Consider the following 16,429-nt stretch of genomic DNA (forward strand, 5'->3'; position numbering starts at 1 on the left):
CTTAAATGATAACGATAGTATCGTTTCTCTTATTGTAGACTAAGGAGTTTTGACAATTGCATAGCTTGAGATTGGGGTAGTATATACAAGGTATGTGAGGCTATCCCTTTCCTTCTTTTGCACGACTCCGATTGTACATAATGTAATGAACGAGCTTCCAAGATACTCTACTCTTAGAAGCTAGCAGTACTTACATTGTTTTCCCTCTTATGGAATGATTGATGTTAATGTTGCTTCTCTTATTCTTATGTTATCAATTTTGTTGGTACTTCCTAATTCTTATAAGGTTCATAGTGAAGAGTTAGTCCTAATAACGTGTACAGAGGATACCGACCTTACGTCACTCTGAAGAGTTTAGAATGTGATTCCATGAGTCGAGCATGCATTATATATATGTATCTATTTTACTCTACCGAGCCACGCTATAGTTGGCCGGGTACGGCACCTATTGTGCAACCACTGATCAGTTGGGTTTTACCGAGCTCCACGTGGCCGGGTACGATTCTACCGAGCCTATTATGGCCGGGTACGATATGATGATACTGATGCCCACAGAGGCGAATGCTTTAAAGGTTTATGTATTTATACATATGTATCATGCATTTCATGTAAGTAGCCCTCAGAGGTACTAAGATGTTACAGGTTGTATATTCTCTATCCTTGCTTACATTACTGATCGTATTTATGGTTCCTTGCCTTACATACTCAGTACTTTATTCGTACTGACGTCCTTTTATTTGTGGACGCTGCATGTCGTGCTGCAGGTCCTGATAGACAGGCAGGTGCAGCTCCCCCACCACAATAGACTGTCCAGTTCAGCGGTGATTGGCGAGATCCCTTCTCCGGACTTGCCTTGGTCTTGGTATGCAATTTTTGTTATAGACATTATGGGTATGTCGGGGCCATGTTCCGGCTATGTTGCAACACTTATGTTCTTTTAGAGGCTCATAGACAAGTGTCGGCTCATGTATAGTTTGGTATGCCTTGTCGGCTAGTTTTTGTTGTATAGTCTTTCATAGTAGCGTGGTAGCTCATACCTTATACGTAGTTTCTTGATTGTCTGGTCATCCCCTGCTATGTATGTTCATGCCGTCATATTTTATTTCTGGTTGTCCATGATCTAGGTATACCATTTATATTGATCTCGTCAGCCTTAAAAGATAATAATGAAGGTTAAATGAAATGTACGTTGGTACTCGGCAAGTGTGGTCGGGTGCTAGTCATGGCCCTTCAGTTTGGGTCGTGACAAACTTGGTATCAGAGCCAGTCTGTCCTAGGTGTTGTCTATGAGCCGTGTCTAGTAGAGTCTTGATTATGGATGTGTAGCGCGCCACATTTATAATCAGGAGGCTACATGACATCTAGGGTTGTTACCTTCTTCCTGAATCTAGATTGTGCGTAGAGTTGAGTCGTAAGTGTTCGTCTGTAATATTCACCTTGTTTTTCAGTGATGCCTTCGACTAGGAAGCAAACGATTAGTAGACGGCTTGATACAGCAGCGGGAGAGGGTACCAGTCAGGTGCCCCAAGTCAGAGCAGGACAAAGTGAGGCTCAAAGTGAGATGCCCTCTCATACCTCATCTACTCCATCTCCTCCAGAGGATATTAGAAGGCACCCAGCGCCTCCAGTTCCTCCGTCTGGCACTCCAGACCAGGATATGCGGAGTGCTTTGCAGTTATTGACTAGCTTGGTAGCTGCTCAGTCTCAGAGGCAGAATACAGGTGCTGCTGAGAAACCAGTTAGTACAAGAGTTCATGATTTTATTAATTTAGACCCTCCAGTGTTTACCGAATCAGACCCCAAGGAGGACCCACAAACTTTTATTGACCAGGTTCATCATACACTTCGGGTTATGCATGTTAGTGATACAGAGGCAGTAGAGTTGGCTTCTTATCGGCTACGGGATTTAGCGGTTCTCTGGTATGATAGTTGGGAGAGATCCAGGGGTCCGAACCCTCCTCCAGCTGGGTGGAAGGAATTTTCTGAGGCCTTTCTTCGTCACTACTTGCCAGTTGAGATACGACGAGCTAGAGCTGATAAGTTCTTGAACCTTAGACAAGGTAATATGAGTGTGCGAGAGTACAGTATGCAGTATTGATTCTTTGGCAAGGTATGCTCCCCATATGGTGGCCGAGATGAGTGATAGGGTGCATATGTTCGTGAATGGGTTGGGACCACATCTGATAAATGAGTGTACGACAGCCTCCTTGGTGGAGGGCATGGATATTTCCCGTATTCAAGCTTATGCCCAGACCCTAGAGGATCGTAAGCGCCAGCAGAGGGCAGTTAGGGAGCAGGATAGGGGCCAGCATAAGAGGGCGAGATTTGCAGGTTATTCTGATGACTTCAGAGGCCGCATCAGGCCACAGTTTTCGAGGAGTTCAGCGCCACCTGTAGCTAGTTCTCCTCCACAGTTTCAGAGGCCTCGATATGATCGATCCTATTCTGGTCCAGGTCAGAGTTCGCGGGCATCTGGCTCGCAACATCACAGGGATACTAGTCAGATGAGACCCCCAACACCACATTGTGATCAGTGCGGCAAGGCCCACTTTGGACTGTGTCGTCGAGGTTCTGATGCATGCTATTCATGCGGGCAGCCTGGCCATATGATGCGGGATTGTCCTAATAGAGGAGGTGATGGTATGGCTCAGCCTACTGGATCTGTGTCTGGTTCTTCCTCATCAGTTCGACCTCCAGCACGGGGTTTTCAGTAGTCGACAGGTCGTGGTAGGGGTAGAGGTGCAGTGCCGAGTTCGATTGGTGCTCAAAATCGAACCTATGCTCTAGTAGGTCGACAGGATCTCGAGTCGTCTCCAGATGTTGTTACAGGTATTATATCTGTGTTTTCTTATGATGTATATGCGCTGATTGATCCGGGATCTACATTATCATATGTTACACCCTTTGTGGCTAATAAGTTTGGCATTGAACCTGAATTGATAAGTAAACCCCTCGCGGTATCTACTCCGATAGGAGATTCTGTGATTACTAGAAGGGTATATAGAGGTTGCACTGTAATGATTTGTAGTCGTCAAACCTCGACAAATTTATTTGAGTTAGAAATGGTTGATTTTGATGTGATAATGGGAATAGACTGGTTGGCCTCATGCTATGCAAATGTTGACTGTCGTACAAAGATGGTTAGGTTCCAATTTCGGGGTGAACCCGTCATTGAATGGAAAGGGAACATTGCTACACTGAAAGGTAGGTTTATTTCCTATCTTAAGGCAAGGAAAATGATCTTAAAAGGTTACATTTATCATCTCGTTCGCGTTAGGGATGCGGAGGAGAAACCGCCTACTTTACAATCAATCCCTGTGGTCAACGAATTCCCAGATGTTTTCCCAGATGAACTCCCAGGCCTTCTTCCTGAAAGGGAGATTGAGTTTAGCATTGATGTGTTGCCTGACACTCAACCGATCTCTATTCCTCCATACAGAATGGCCCCGACAGAGTTGCGAGAGTTGAAGGTGCAGTTGAAGGACTTGCTGGATAAGGGCTTTATTAGGCCTAGCACTTCACCTTGGGGTGCACCAGTCCTATTCGTGCGGAAGAAAGACGGGTCGTTACGGATGTGTATCGACTATCGACAGTTGAATAAGTCTACTATAAAGAACAAGTATCCACTTCCAAGAATTGATGACCTGTTTGACCAACTCCAGGGTGCCAAGTATTTCTCTAAGATTGATTTACATTCAGGGTATCATTAGGTGAGGGTTAGGGAGAAGGATATTCCAAAGACGGCCTTCCAGACAAGATATGGGCACTTTGAGTTCTTGGTGATGTTGTTCGGGCTAACAAATGCCCCAGCAGCTTTTATGGATCTCATGAATACTATATTCAGGCCCTATCTTGATGTGTTCGTGATTGTATTCATTGATGACATTCTAGTGTATTCTCGTTCGGAGGCGGAACATGCGGGCCACTTGCGGATAGTATTATAGACGCTTCAGGATCGTAAGTTATATGCTAAGCTCTCCAAATGTGAATTCTGGCTGAACTCAGTAGCATTCCTTGGCCATGTGATATCTGATGAGGGTATTAGTGTCGACACTCAGAAGATCGATGCAGTAAAGAATTGGCCGAGACCTACAACACCATCAGAAGTCCGCAGCTTCCTAGGACTAGCAGGATATTATAGGCGGTTTGTAGAAGGATTTTCCTCTATATCATCACCATTGACTAAGTTAACACAAAAAGCTACCAAATTCCAGTGGTCTAACACTTGTGAACGTAGTTTTCAGGAGTTGAAGAATCGATTGACATCTGCACCAGTGCTCACTCTTCCTGAAGGAACAGAAGGTTATGTGGTATATTGTGATGCCTCAAGTATAGGTTTGGGGTGCGTATTGATGCAGCGTGGGAATGTGATTGCTTATGCATCAAGACAATTGAAGAAGCATGAAAAGAATTATCCAACCCATGATTTGGAATTGGCTGCAGTAATATATGCTTTGAAGATATGGCGGCACTACTTATACGGCGTCCATGTTGACATCTACACAGATCACAAGAGTTTACAATCTTCAAGCAGAAAGAGTTGAATTTGAGGCAGCGTAGGTGGCTTGAATTATTGAAAGACTACGACGTCGAGATATTGTATCATCCCGGTAAAGCCAATGTTGTGGCAGATGCTCTCAGCCGTAAATCAATGGGAAGCTTAGTACATATTGAGGCAGGTAGATGGGGGTTGATTAAAGAGCTTCATCAGCTAGCCAATATGAGAATCAGATTGTTAGACTCTGATGATGGAGGTGTTACTGTACAGAATACATCAGAATCATCTTTGGTAGCCGAGGTAAAAGCACGACAATATGAAGATCCTATCTTAGTACGATTAAGAGAAAGCATTCAACAGTGTAAAAGTATGGCTTTTGGGATCGGAAAAGATGGGGCACTGAGATACCAGAGCCGATTGTGTGTGCCTAATGTGGCAGGGTTGCGAGAGAAGATTATGAATGAGATTCATCAATCCCGATATTCCATCCATCCCGGCTCGACAAAGATGTATCATGATGTCAAGGAGCAGTATTGGTGGGATAATATGAAGAAGTCTATTACAGAATTTGTAGCCCAGTGTCCCAATTGTCAACAAGTAAAGATAGAACATCAGAAACCCGGTGGATTGCTTCAAAATATAGAGATTCCGACCTGGAAGTGGGAGGTGATTAATATGGACTTCATTATTGGATTACCTCGCTCTTATCATAAGTTTGACTCCATCTGGGTGATAATTGATCGACTTACAAAATGTGCCCATTTTCTGCCAGTGAAGACAACTTACACGGCTGAAGATTATGCAAAGTTGTATATCAAGGAGATTGTTAGGCTTCATGGTGTGCCCATATCTATTATATCAGACCGAGGAGCTCAATTTACGGCTAACTTTTGGAGGTCTTTCCAGAAGGGTTTAGGCACACAGGTAAATCTCAACACTGCATTTCATCCGCAGACTGACGGACAGGCTGAACGTACCATTCAGACACTGGAAGATATGCTACGAGCATGTGTTCTAGATTTTAAGGGGAATTGAGATGATCATCTTCCACTCATAGAATTCGCCTATAACAATAGCTACCATTCCAGTATTAAAATGGCCCCATACGAGGCACTATACGGGAGGAGATGTAGATCACCAGTTGGATGGTTCGAAGTCGGTGAAACAGAATTATATGGGCCAGATTTGATTCACCAAGCTATTGAGAAGGTGAAAGTGATACATGAGCGATTGAGGACGGCACAAAGCAGGCAAAAATCTTATTCTGATGTCCGACGTCGTGATCTAGAGTTTGAGATTGGTGATTGGGTTTTCCTGAGGAACTCACCAATGAAGGGTATTATGCGTTTTGGGAAGAAAGGTAAGCTGAGTCCAAGGTATATCGGGCCGTATAAAATTCTTCGACGGATTGGACAGGTTGCTTATGAGTTAGAATTGCCATCCGAATTGGAATTTGTCCACCCGGTATTCCATGTATCTATGTTGAGAAAATGTATTGGAGACCCTTCTCGAGTCGTCCCTATCAAAGATGTACAAGTTACAGAGGACCTATCATATGAAGAAGTGCCAGTGGCGATATTAGATTGGCAAGTCCGCAAGCTGAGAACAAAAGATGTAGCTTCCGTCAAAGTATTGTGGAGGAACAAAAATATGGAAGAAATGACATGGGAAGCAGAAGAGGAGATGAAGTCTAAATACCCTTACTTATTCCAGAATAAAGATAACAAGGATGCTGGTGGAAGACAGAATACATTGGAAGGTGAAACGGCTCTATGAGGTAAGCAATAATTTGAGAATACTCCTCCTTAATACCTTAATACAAAATGGTGATATGTAGATAATGTAAATACGCATAATGCTTTGTGTAGCCTTGTGAAGCCATATGTTGGGATTAATTACTTGCAAGTTTTGCTAGTGACCATTTTATAGGGGAAAATTGATCGGAAATTTCCATTGGAATCCACGATGATTTAAACTCCCCATAAACCCTTACATTCGAGGACGAATGTTCCTAAGGGGGGAGGGTGTTACAACCCATATCCACATGTGTTAGTTCATGCCATATATTAGTTAACATAAATCCAAGAAGGAATTATCTTTGAGATGATAAGAACTCAATCCTATTGGTCTTAAGTGATACAAGAGTGTATAAGGGTGATTAACCAGTATTAGAAGTTAAACGAATCAAGGATGTTGTAACTCGAATTTTCAGGTAATCTAGCGGTGCTTAATACACTCAAGAGGTCATTTATGAAGGTATTTTAATCATATAATATCCGTATCATAAGTCTTTAAGTCAAACGAGTTATGAAACAAAAGTCGACAAAAGTTGTCGCAACTTAGGTTCATAATTTTACTTAAACATTAGGTCAAATGTTTCTAATCTTTTCTTATAATTTACAAGGAATTACGGGGTTATCTACCAACCAAATTAAAGATCTATGAGTCTAGTTTCCAACTCATTAAACCATTCATCGATACGATCTCGGAGTAGAGAGATATTCGCGTTTTCGCGAGACCGCGCCAAGCACCTCTCTATTGGGCCCACAAAGTCGGTTTAAGATATTTGGACCTATATAGGATGACTCCAACCCGTTTTAAGTCATTTCTTTTCACTATTTTCAGACCTTAGAACCCTAGGAACATCCTCTCAAGGTTCTCTCAAGATTCAAGACCCAAAAAGGGCAAACAACACAAATCAAGTGTCGGGAATTCCGTGGCTCTAGTAAGTCTCTTATTCTTCTTGTTGTTGCTCATTTTTGTGTCGTTCCAGCTCGTGTGGGAGGTGGTTTTAAAGGGTTTATGTTCTGTAAATACTCCCTCATGTTCTTAATATCAATCCTAGGTGATTTCAGGCCTTCTAAAGTGATTCTAGTGCCGAAAAACACTAATTGATCGCTAGTTTCGCTTTGTTGCTGTTGTGGCAGCATTGGAGGGATATTTCATGGAAATTTAAGGTCAAATTGGAGTTGTTCTTTCTGTATAAAGGTAAGGAACCTCTTACTCTATATGTATTTAAGATTATCCAAGTTGCGGCTAAGCCATTGAAGCTAGAACTTGTGAGATATATATAGAAAGGCTTGGTAGTAATGTTATTGTTTTGTGGACTGTTTTGCGTTGTTGTTGGGCTGCGTATTTTACTACTATCTTGTGGAGTTTTGGAGGAGGAAGGGTGTGGAAAAACACCATATATATGTAGGTTTATGGGCTGATAGTTATTCGTAACATTTCCAGGTTGTTTGACACGACTACGGTGGTCGTGGTATGTATGGAGTGATTAGGCTATGTGTGGACTATTTTGGGAGGCTCAATATGTTTATTATTGATGTTGTTTGGGCTGTTTGGTGACTGTTTTGAATGGTGTGAGGTCATATATATAGGGGAGGTGCTGTCCGTTTCATCGTAAAATAGGTTGTGGTCGATACATAATAGTTATGACGCTTAAATGATAACGATAGTATCGTTTCTCTTATTGTAGACTAAGGAGTTTTGACAATTGCATAGCTTGAGATTGGGGTAGTATATACAAGGTATGTGAGGCTATCCCTTTCCTTCTTTTGCACGACTCCGATTGTACATAATGTAATGAACGAGCTTCCAAGATACTCTACTCTTAGAAGCTAGCAGTACTTACATTGTTTTCCCTCTTATGGAATGATTGATGTTAATGTTGCTTCTCTTATTCTTATGTTATCAATTTTGTTGGTACTTCCTAATTCTTATAAGGTTCATAGTGAAGAGTTAGTCCTAATAACGTGTACAGAGGATACCGACCTTACGTCACTCTGAAGAGTTTAGAATGTGATTCCATGAGTCGAGCATGCATTATATATATGTATCTATTTTACTCTACCGAGCCACGCTATAGTTGGCCGGGTACGGCACCTATTGTGCAACCACTGATCAGTTGGGTTTTACCGAGCTCCACGTGGCCGGGTACGATTCTACCGAGCCTATTATGGCCGGGTACGATATGATGATACTGATGCCCACAGAGGCGAATGCTTTAAAGGTTTATGTATTTATACATATGTATCATGCATTTCATGTAAGTAGCCCTCAGAGGTACTAAGATGTTACAGGTTGTATATTCTCTATCCTTGCTTACATTACTGATCGTATTTATGGTTCCTTGCCTTACATACTCAGTACTTTATTCGTACTGACGTCCTTTTATTTGTGGACGCTGCATGTCGTGCTGCAGGTCCTGATAGACAGGCAGGTGCAGCTCCCCCACCACAATAGACTGTCCAGTTCAGCGGTGATTGGCGAGATCCCTTCTCCGGACTTGCCTTGGTCTTGGTATGCAATTTTTGTTATAGACATTATGGGTATGTCGGGGCCATGTTCCGGCTATGTTGCAACACTTATGTTCTTTTAGAGGCTCATAGACAAGTGTCGGCTCATGTATAGTTTGGTATGCCTTGTCGGCTAGTTTTTGTTGTATAGTCTTTCATAGTAGCGTGGTAGCTCATACCTTATACGTAGTTTCTTGATTGTCTGGTCATCCCCTGCTATGTATGTTCATGCCGTCATATTTTATTGCTGGTTGTCCATGATCTAGGTATACCATTTATATTGATCTCGTCAGCCTTAAAAGATAATAATGAAGGTTAGATGAAATGTACGTTGGTGCTCGGCAAGTGTGGTCGGGTGCTAGTCATGGCCCTTCAGTTTGGGTCGTGACAAACTTGGTATCAGAGCAAGTCTGTCCTAGGGGTTGTCTATGAGCCGTGTCTAGTAGAGTCTTGATTATGGATGTGTAGCGCGCCACATTTATAATTAGTTAATCTTCTCCAATCTCACATTTTTTTTAAATTATAATAATAATAATAATAATAATAATAATAATAATAATAATAATAATAATAATAATAATAATAATAATAATTATTATTATTATTATTATTATTATTATTATTATTATTATTATTATTATTAAAGCACAAGAATGATAGAACTAGTGTGGAAATTTTTTATCTAGAGCTAAAAGCCTAAAACTATTGTGTTGAAGAAAAAAAGAAGTTAAAACTATTTACAAAATCATCTTTTACAAAAAAACGTTTTACTCCCTCTATTCCAGTTTATGTGAACCTATTTCCTTTTTGGTCTGTTCCAAAAAGAATGACCCCTTTTTAAATTTGGTAAAAATTTAGCTTAAACTTACAATTTTACCCTTAATGAGAAGCTTTATAACTACACATGTCACGACCCAATTTAGGATCATGACCGGCGCTTAGGAGCAAGTGCCCCCAAGTAAGCCTCATTGATATTTTATAGAAAAATGGACAGAGTTTCCCCTATTTTTTGGACTATCCAAAAATAATTCCTGTGGAAAAATCAACAACCAAACATTGTAATATCAATCCAACCAACAATAACTTTATCCATTAACCAAAACAAGTCTCGGCCATTATAATCCACCCACTACCAGCCACAAATACTAATTTATCTCCAAATTCGATAAAAAGTGCAATACTCATCCTATGTCTGTAATAATGAAAGGATACTCATGACACTAAAAGAATGACCATGGAGCGACTCTATGAGTTAATAAGAAAAGAAGATAAAAAATAAATAAACTCTTCGCCCACGCGAACAAGTGCGGGGCTCACCAGGAACTATCAACTCGTATACTCTAATTAACGAAATCCTCGCTCATGTCAACTGCTGTTTCTGTAAGAAAAAATAGCGGGGAGTGAGTCGCTAGCTCAGTGAGTAATAACACTTAACCACAATCGTTTTGAATTGGGGACGAGTCAGAAAACATGCTTGTATGACAACATTCATAAGTATCGTAAAAATAAGATGCCCTCTCAAAAACAGTAAATATAATCTGTTTATTCATGTACTTCCTGTGATAGAAATCAATGTAACCAATCGGTAATAAACTGAGTAAACACTGTCTCATAGCAAATCTTTATGTTTGGGAGGTTTCCAAGAAAGGATCATGTAATCTGTATCACTGTGGGGACCCTTTCGTAAAAGGAGTCAAATATAATTGTAGGTCCCTACTCGAGGGAAAACTATAATTGTATGCTAGTTCTACCTTCCCACTAGCGAGGTTTATAACTGTAATCTGTAATCTATATGTACAAGGTGCACCAGGTCTAACGAACCCGCCGTTAGCTACGGGATCCTTCAAAGCCTCCTCTCATCTATACTTGTCTTTGTAATCAATAAATACTCATAGGAAGCATTTTCAAAATAGTATAGGGCATTTCAATTCTTATCAAATCATGTAATCTCATTTCGATAATAGCAATCATATCTCAAATACAGTAAAAATATGTCTAGTAACAGTGAGAATATTTTAAATAACTATATATATCTCAAGTAAACTGTTCGATACCATATCAAGTAAAGGACTTGTCCCACATGCAAATTTCAAATATTCGGTAACACCTTTTATTTTCAAAATAATGTATAAACCATGCAGGTTATGAAAACACAAATTACGGTAAGATTACTACTCACAGTACTCGTGGCGAGATACCAAGCGTGTCACCTCGAGCAGTCCATAAGACTCATTCAACTACCTATATTATCACAAAATCGGTCTATATATCAGCTTCATGAACAATTAACATAATTGGTTTTATCATAACATTCCCTCTTTTTTTTCCTCAGAAATATAACTACTGATTCTCTGTTAATCAATTTAGTAGTACCTAAATCAATAGGAACTACAATTTTCTACTTATTCTTATTTATTTATTTATTTTGGATTGATACCATGATATTTCTATATACATAGACAAGGTAAAAGGAACTGATTTAAAAGGATTGTATTCATGTTCTTACGTAGTGCTTTACAAGCACTAGTGGTTCTTCATTAGGTTAGATTATTTGTTATGAAATTAATAAAATACTTATTCATCTAATTCAAAATTCATATTTGTGCTAAATCAAAAGAAACTTATCTTTTCTTGTTTCTAATTAACGAAACAATCGTTAAATGGGATAGGTTGAGTAAATTTTTTGTTATGCCCCGCAGTATTACGATGATGTTATGCCCTGTAGTATTGTATTACGGAGATGTTACGCTTCACAGTAATAAGTTACGATAGTGTTGCACCCTGTAGTATGGTACATTGAGTTTTGTCGTAAGGTAATTGACATTAGTCCAAGGTAAAGATTATTTGGAGATTATAAGGATTATGTTATTTCAACCAAGTGATGAGTAAATTTGTGAAGGTAAGAGGGGAAGCAAGTCAAAGAAATCGAATTTTTGTCCAAGTTTGACATGTTGGGATAAAATACGGTTCGAGCTAAAATACCCGATATTTATGGACTAGTGCCATAAAAGGTACTACATGACCATAATATAAAGGTGTATAATGTATGTAAAAAGTGAATAATATTTTAAGTAAGTGAGAATAATTCTCAATTTTTTGGGTAATTGATTAATTATCGGGTAACGGGACATTACCCGATTAACTAATAAGTGGATAAAATTAAATCCCTCCCCCAATAAAACGTGGCAGTTGGCCACATGACTTATCTTAGTCATGTAATATGTGGCAATCAAGGAACCAAACACGTATTCCTTCCAAGATTTAAAGTAATAGAATGTTACTCCTCTCAATAATTCCAAGAAATTCCTTTCAATCTCAAGGAACCAAACACATATTCCTTCCAAGATTTTAAGTAAGCAGAACTTTACTCCTCTCGAAAATTTCAAGGAAACAAAAAAAATGTCATTTCACTCCAAAATTTTTAGGAACCAGAAGTAATTTCGTCCATGAATTTCTAAGAAGCAAGGGCAAATTTCGATCAATCAACGAAGGTTTTCCAACGGAATATTATATGGAGTTTTCCCTACTCCAGGTATGTTAAGGCTATCCCTTCTTTCTTTTGGCATGATCCATACGATATGAACGAAATGTGCAAATGCACAAATTCCATAAGTGACTCTACTCATAAAAGTAATAGAAATATCTATGTTCTTTAATTCCCATGTGTCATAATATTTTATCATCTATTCATGGGTCTCAGAAAAATACGAAAGTTGAAAAGATGTTACTTTATGATATTGCTCAAGAGGCAAAGTGGTCTTATGACCTTCCGAATGATTTTATTGACGTACTTTTCATGCATTGCATTCATGTGCATTGACCCATGACCAGATAGTGTTATATACGTGTATATATGTAAATATATGTATATGGGATATGAGAAAAGGTTACGGCGTTATATACGCACCACCACCTGATCAGCTGGTATATGATGATGATATTGCCCACAATGGCCGAAATATGATTAAAACGACGTTATATACGCATGTATATGTAAATATAATTCAAACGGCGTTATATACGCGTATATATGTATGTATATATGTATATGGGATATGGGAAATGTTATGGTGTTATATACGCACCACCACCTGATCAGCTGGTATACGATGATGATTTTGCCCACAGTGGCCGATATGATATGATGGGATGCCCTCAGAGGTTGATGATATTATGAAACATGTACCTATGCACGACATGACATTAAAAGTAATTTATGATTTACAAAGTTATTCAGACTTACAGGTTGAGTCCTGTACTCTATATGTCTTCCATATCTCTCATGTATTTATTTATATGCCTTACATACTCGATACATTATTCGTACTGACATCCCTTTTGCCTGGGGATGCTGCGTTTCATGCCCGCAGGTCCCGATAGACAGGTCTAGAGCCCTCCATGTAGGCTATCAACTCAGCGGAAGATGTTGGTGCGCTCCATTTGCTTCGGAGTTGCTTGTTTGGTTAGTATGAGTTAGACATATATTGTTTGGTATGGCGGGACTCTATCTCGACCTTTACGATATTTATGTATTCTTAGAGGCTTGTAGATATATGTCGTGTATGTGAAAGATTGTACGGCCTTGTCGGCCTATGTTTTGAGTTTATAAATGATTATATTGGCCTACTAGGCTCGTATGTCACGTGTATATAATGATGTAATAATAAAGATACGCTATGTTGGTACTCTGTTGAGTAAGGTACCGGGTGCCCGTTTCGGCCCATCGGTTTGGGTCGTGACAAAAGTGGTATTAGAGCAGTTTTGTCCTAGGAAGTCTACAAGCCGTGTCTAGTAGAGTCTTGTTTATAGGTGTGTCGTGCACCACATTTATAAATAGGAGGCTACAGGGCATTTAGGACTGTCACTCTTTCTTCCTACTCCAGATCGTGTGGTAGAGCTTACTTATAAGAATTCAAGTCCCGAACTTTTATTCGTAATAAGACGATGCCTACGTTCAGAAAGATGATCGATAAGAAATATAGCTGTAGAGGTGTCGAATTAGAGCAACTCGACTTTGTATCATGCTTATGATAAGTAAATATAAGGTCTTTAGCAGATCATGTGCGTACTGAAAGGTGTAAGCCTCTTGATAAGGAACCTTAAGGCATGCATGCTTATCCACCTTTATGGTGAAAGACAATGAGAGATTAAAAAGATAAATACAAGTTTCAACAAGCAAAAGAAGCAAGATGAAGAAGGGTACGAGACACCCAGTTAATGAAGGTTAACAACGTTTATAATTGAGGCAGAGGAACATAAGCTTTTTGAGTTATATTCAACAGTAACAGAGGTATGTACAATTGGTCACACCTATTTTAGTTATGCCATATGGGGGCTAACATGTATAGTTAAGAGAAGGATGGGGTATCAAGATCCGGCTGGGGTTAGAGTAACCCAAATTGGTAAATGGATTACTTTCATTTATTGACATTTTCAAAGGGTATTACAAATGTGCCAATAGATCTTCTTGTGAGACACCCAAATGGTGCACCCAAGAATATTACGATTAGATGTGAATACTAGCATTCAAAAGATAGGCAGTGAAAGCCTAGATGGGATAAATATTACCTTAGTGTGGCTCGCGTCCCTAGTAAAGCGAAAACGTTAAGCAACTTGAAGAGCCACTGGATGGAGCAAAGGAAATCTAAAAGCGAAAGAATGTCATATTGAAGTTTTCACAAGAAAAGAGATATGAAGAAATATTAGCAGAATAATGAGAAGAGAGATGAGGAAGCATTATGAATAAGGTGTGATACATTGATGAAAACGGTAGAGTGTCACAGGACCTACTGTCAAATGAAGAAAGAGACGAAAGGTGATGAGCCTTATGACAATAAAAGAATATAGGCCATAAGGTCATATCCTCATTTCGAGAAATAAGTTCGCAACTCTAACGCGATTACCAAGAGAAAAAGTTAGACCCCAGAATAATAGAACCAGTATGGAATGGTGAACAAGATAAACTAAAAATGAATTAGGGACTGAGTGATTTGATAATAGTTAGCATCATGAGAATTTCAGATCGCGTTCCGACAATAATATGACGGACAACAGAAGAAGATTCATGAAAAATTTAGAGAATGATCATTTAGAAAAACGCTTCCCTAAAGTAAGCAATGTTAGCAAAGTTAAGCTTAAGGGACTGTATGTACCAGTTACATTAAGTGTCACCCTCGCGAGTAAGGGAATTTGTCATCCTTGGTACAGAAGGGTTGCCGCAAGGCGAGTAAAGATTATTGATGTTGAGAAACAAAGCCAAAGATGAAGAGGTAAAACATATATAGGTAGATCCTCGTGGCTTCAGCTCTTAGTACACCCCTAAAGAGCGGAATATAGAGTGATGTGACATTAAGTTAGAATTAAGTGGTTCTAGTGACTATGAAATGGTAAAGGAAGAATGCGATAAATGAAAGCAGAATGAGATGGCACTTATCCAAACCCTACAGATATGCTACGATTCAAGAATATTGTGCTAGCACGACGTCAATGAGAGGAAGTAAAGGTTCCTTCCCGAGTTGTTATTAATAAATAAGGAGCCAGTGCGAGATGTAAGTTAAGAAAAAGTAAATAACCCAAGAAAGATTACGAGGAATATTGATATGAGAATGGGCCAACAAGTAGTTAGTAATTGCTTAGGAAGATCCCAGTTATGGCTAAACATGAGGTTACAGACGAGTCATCAGATCGTGTAAGATAAACATAACTTTAAAGAATATCATTATAATACTTGAGATATATTCAAATAAGAGTCCGGGTAGTTAAAGGTACTGTATGAGTGTTACGAGGATAAAAGAAAGTTTCACTGGGAAGGCAGTCAAAATATCAGTTCAGAAGCAACCATACAAGCACAAGGGCATGGAAGTAAACAACTACAGATGGTTATAGGCAAGTAATGACATCAAAAAGGTCTATAATAAGCTCACAGCTTTACAAGAGTCAAGGGTTCTCCCTAAGTACTACAACGAAAGACTAGCTAAGGAGATAAGAAAGAAGGCTTCAACCTTAGCACAACGACCTAAAGAAGAAATGGCCGTGTAACAACAATCTCGCAACAACATTGTAAGCATTCCAAAGGAAAGTGGCACCTACCATGGCTAATGAACAGGAAGTAAGATTAAAAGTAATATTTGAGATCATATGAGTTGTATGAAAACTTTGGCAAGTGTGGGCACTAAGATAAGCTAAGTATGGACGCAACGAGGGGGTAGAAAGATCAGGAAAAGTAATAGCTTACGTTGAAAGAAAGCTAAGATGGAATGAAAGAATTATTGATCAATAATCTAGAGTTGTTATGTGATGAACGTACTTAAGATTTTGGAATATTATCCATGCAGCAACATATATGTTGACAATCATACAATCGTAGAAGATTTCGGTATAAGTTAAAAGAAAGAATTGAGCCTAGATCATAGACAAAGGATTGAATTGGCAGAAGATTTTATCATGGATATTCCGTAGCGTCCATGAAAGGTTAAGGTAATAACTGATACCAGGAACCACAGATCGAAAGATAGCTTAAGCCGACGTAAAAGCCGATCAGAAGGAGGAAACTAAAGAGTTACATCACCCAAGTAAATCAGGAGTCTGATTATTGGACCCAGAAAAATAGAAACATTGTGATCGAAACATTGCA

The sequence above is a fragment of the Nicotiana tabacum genome, chromosome 5, assembly GCF_000715075.1.
Source record: "Nicotiana tabacum cultivar K326 chromosome 5, ASM71507v2, whole genome shotgun sequence".
Classification (NCBI taxonomy): Eukaryota; Viridiplantae; Streptophyta; class Magnoliopsida; order Solanales; family Solanaceae; genus Nicotiana; species Nicotiana tabacum.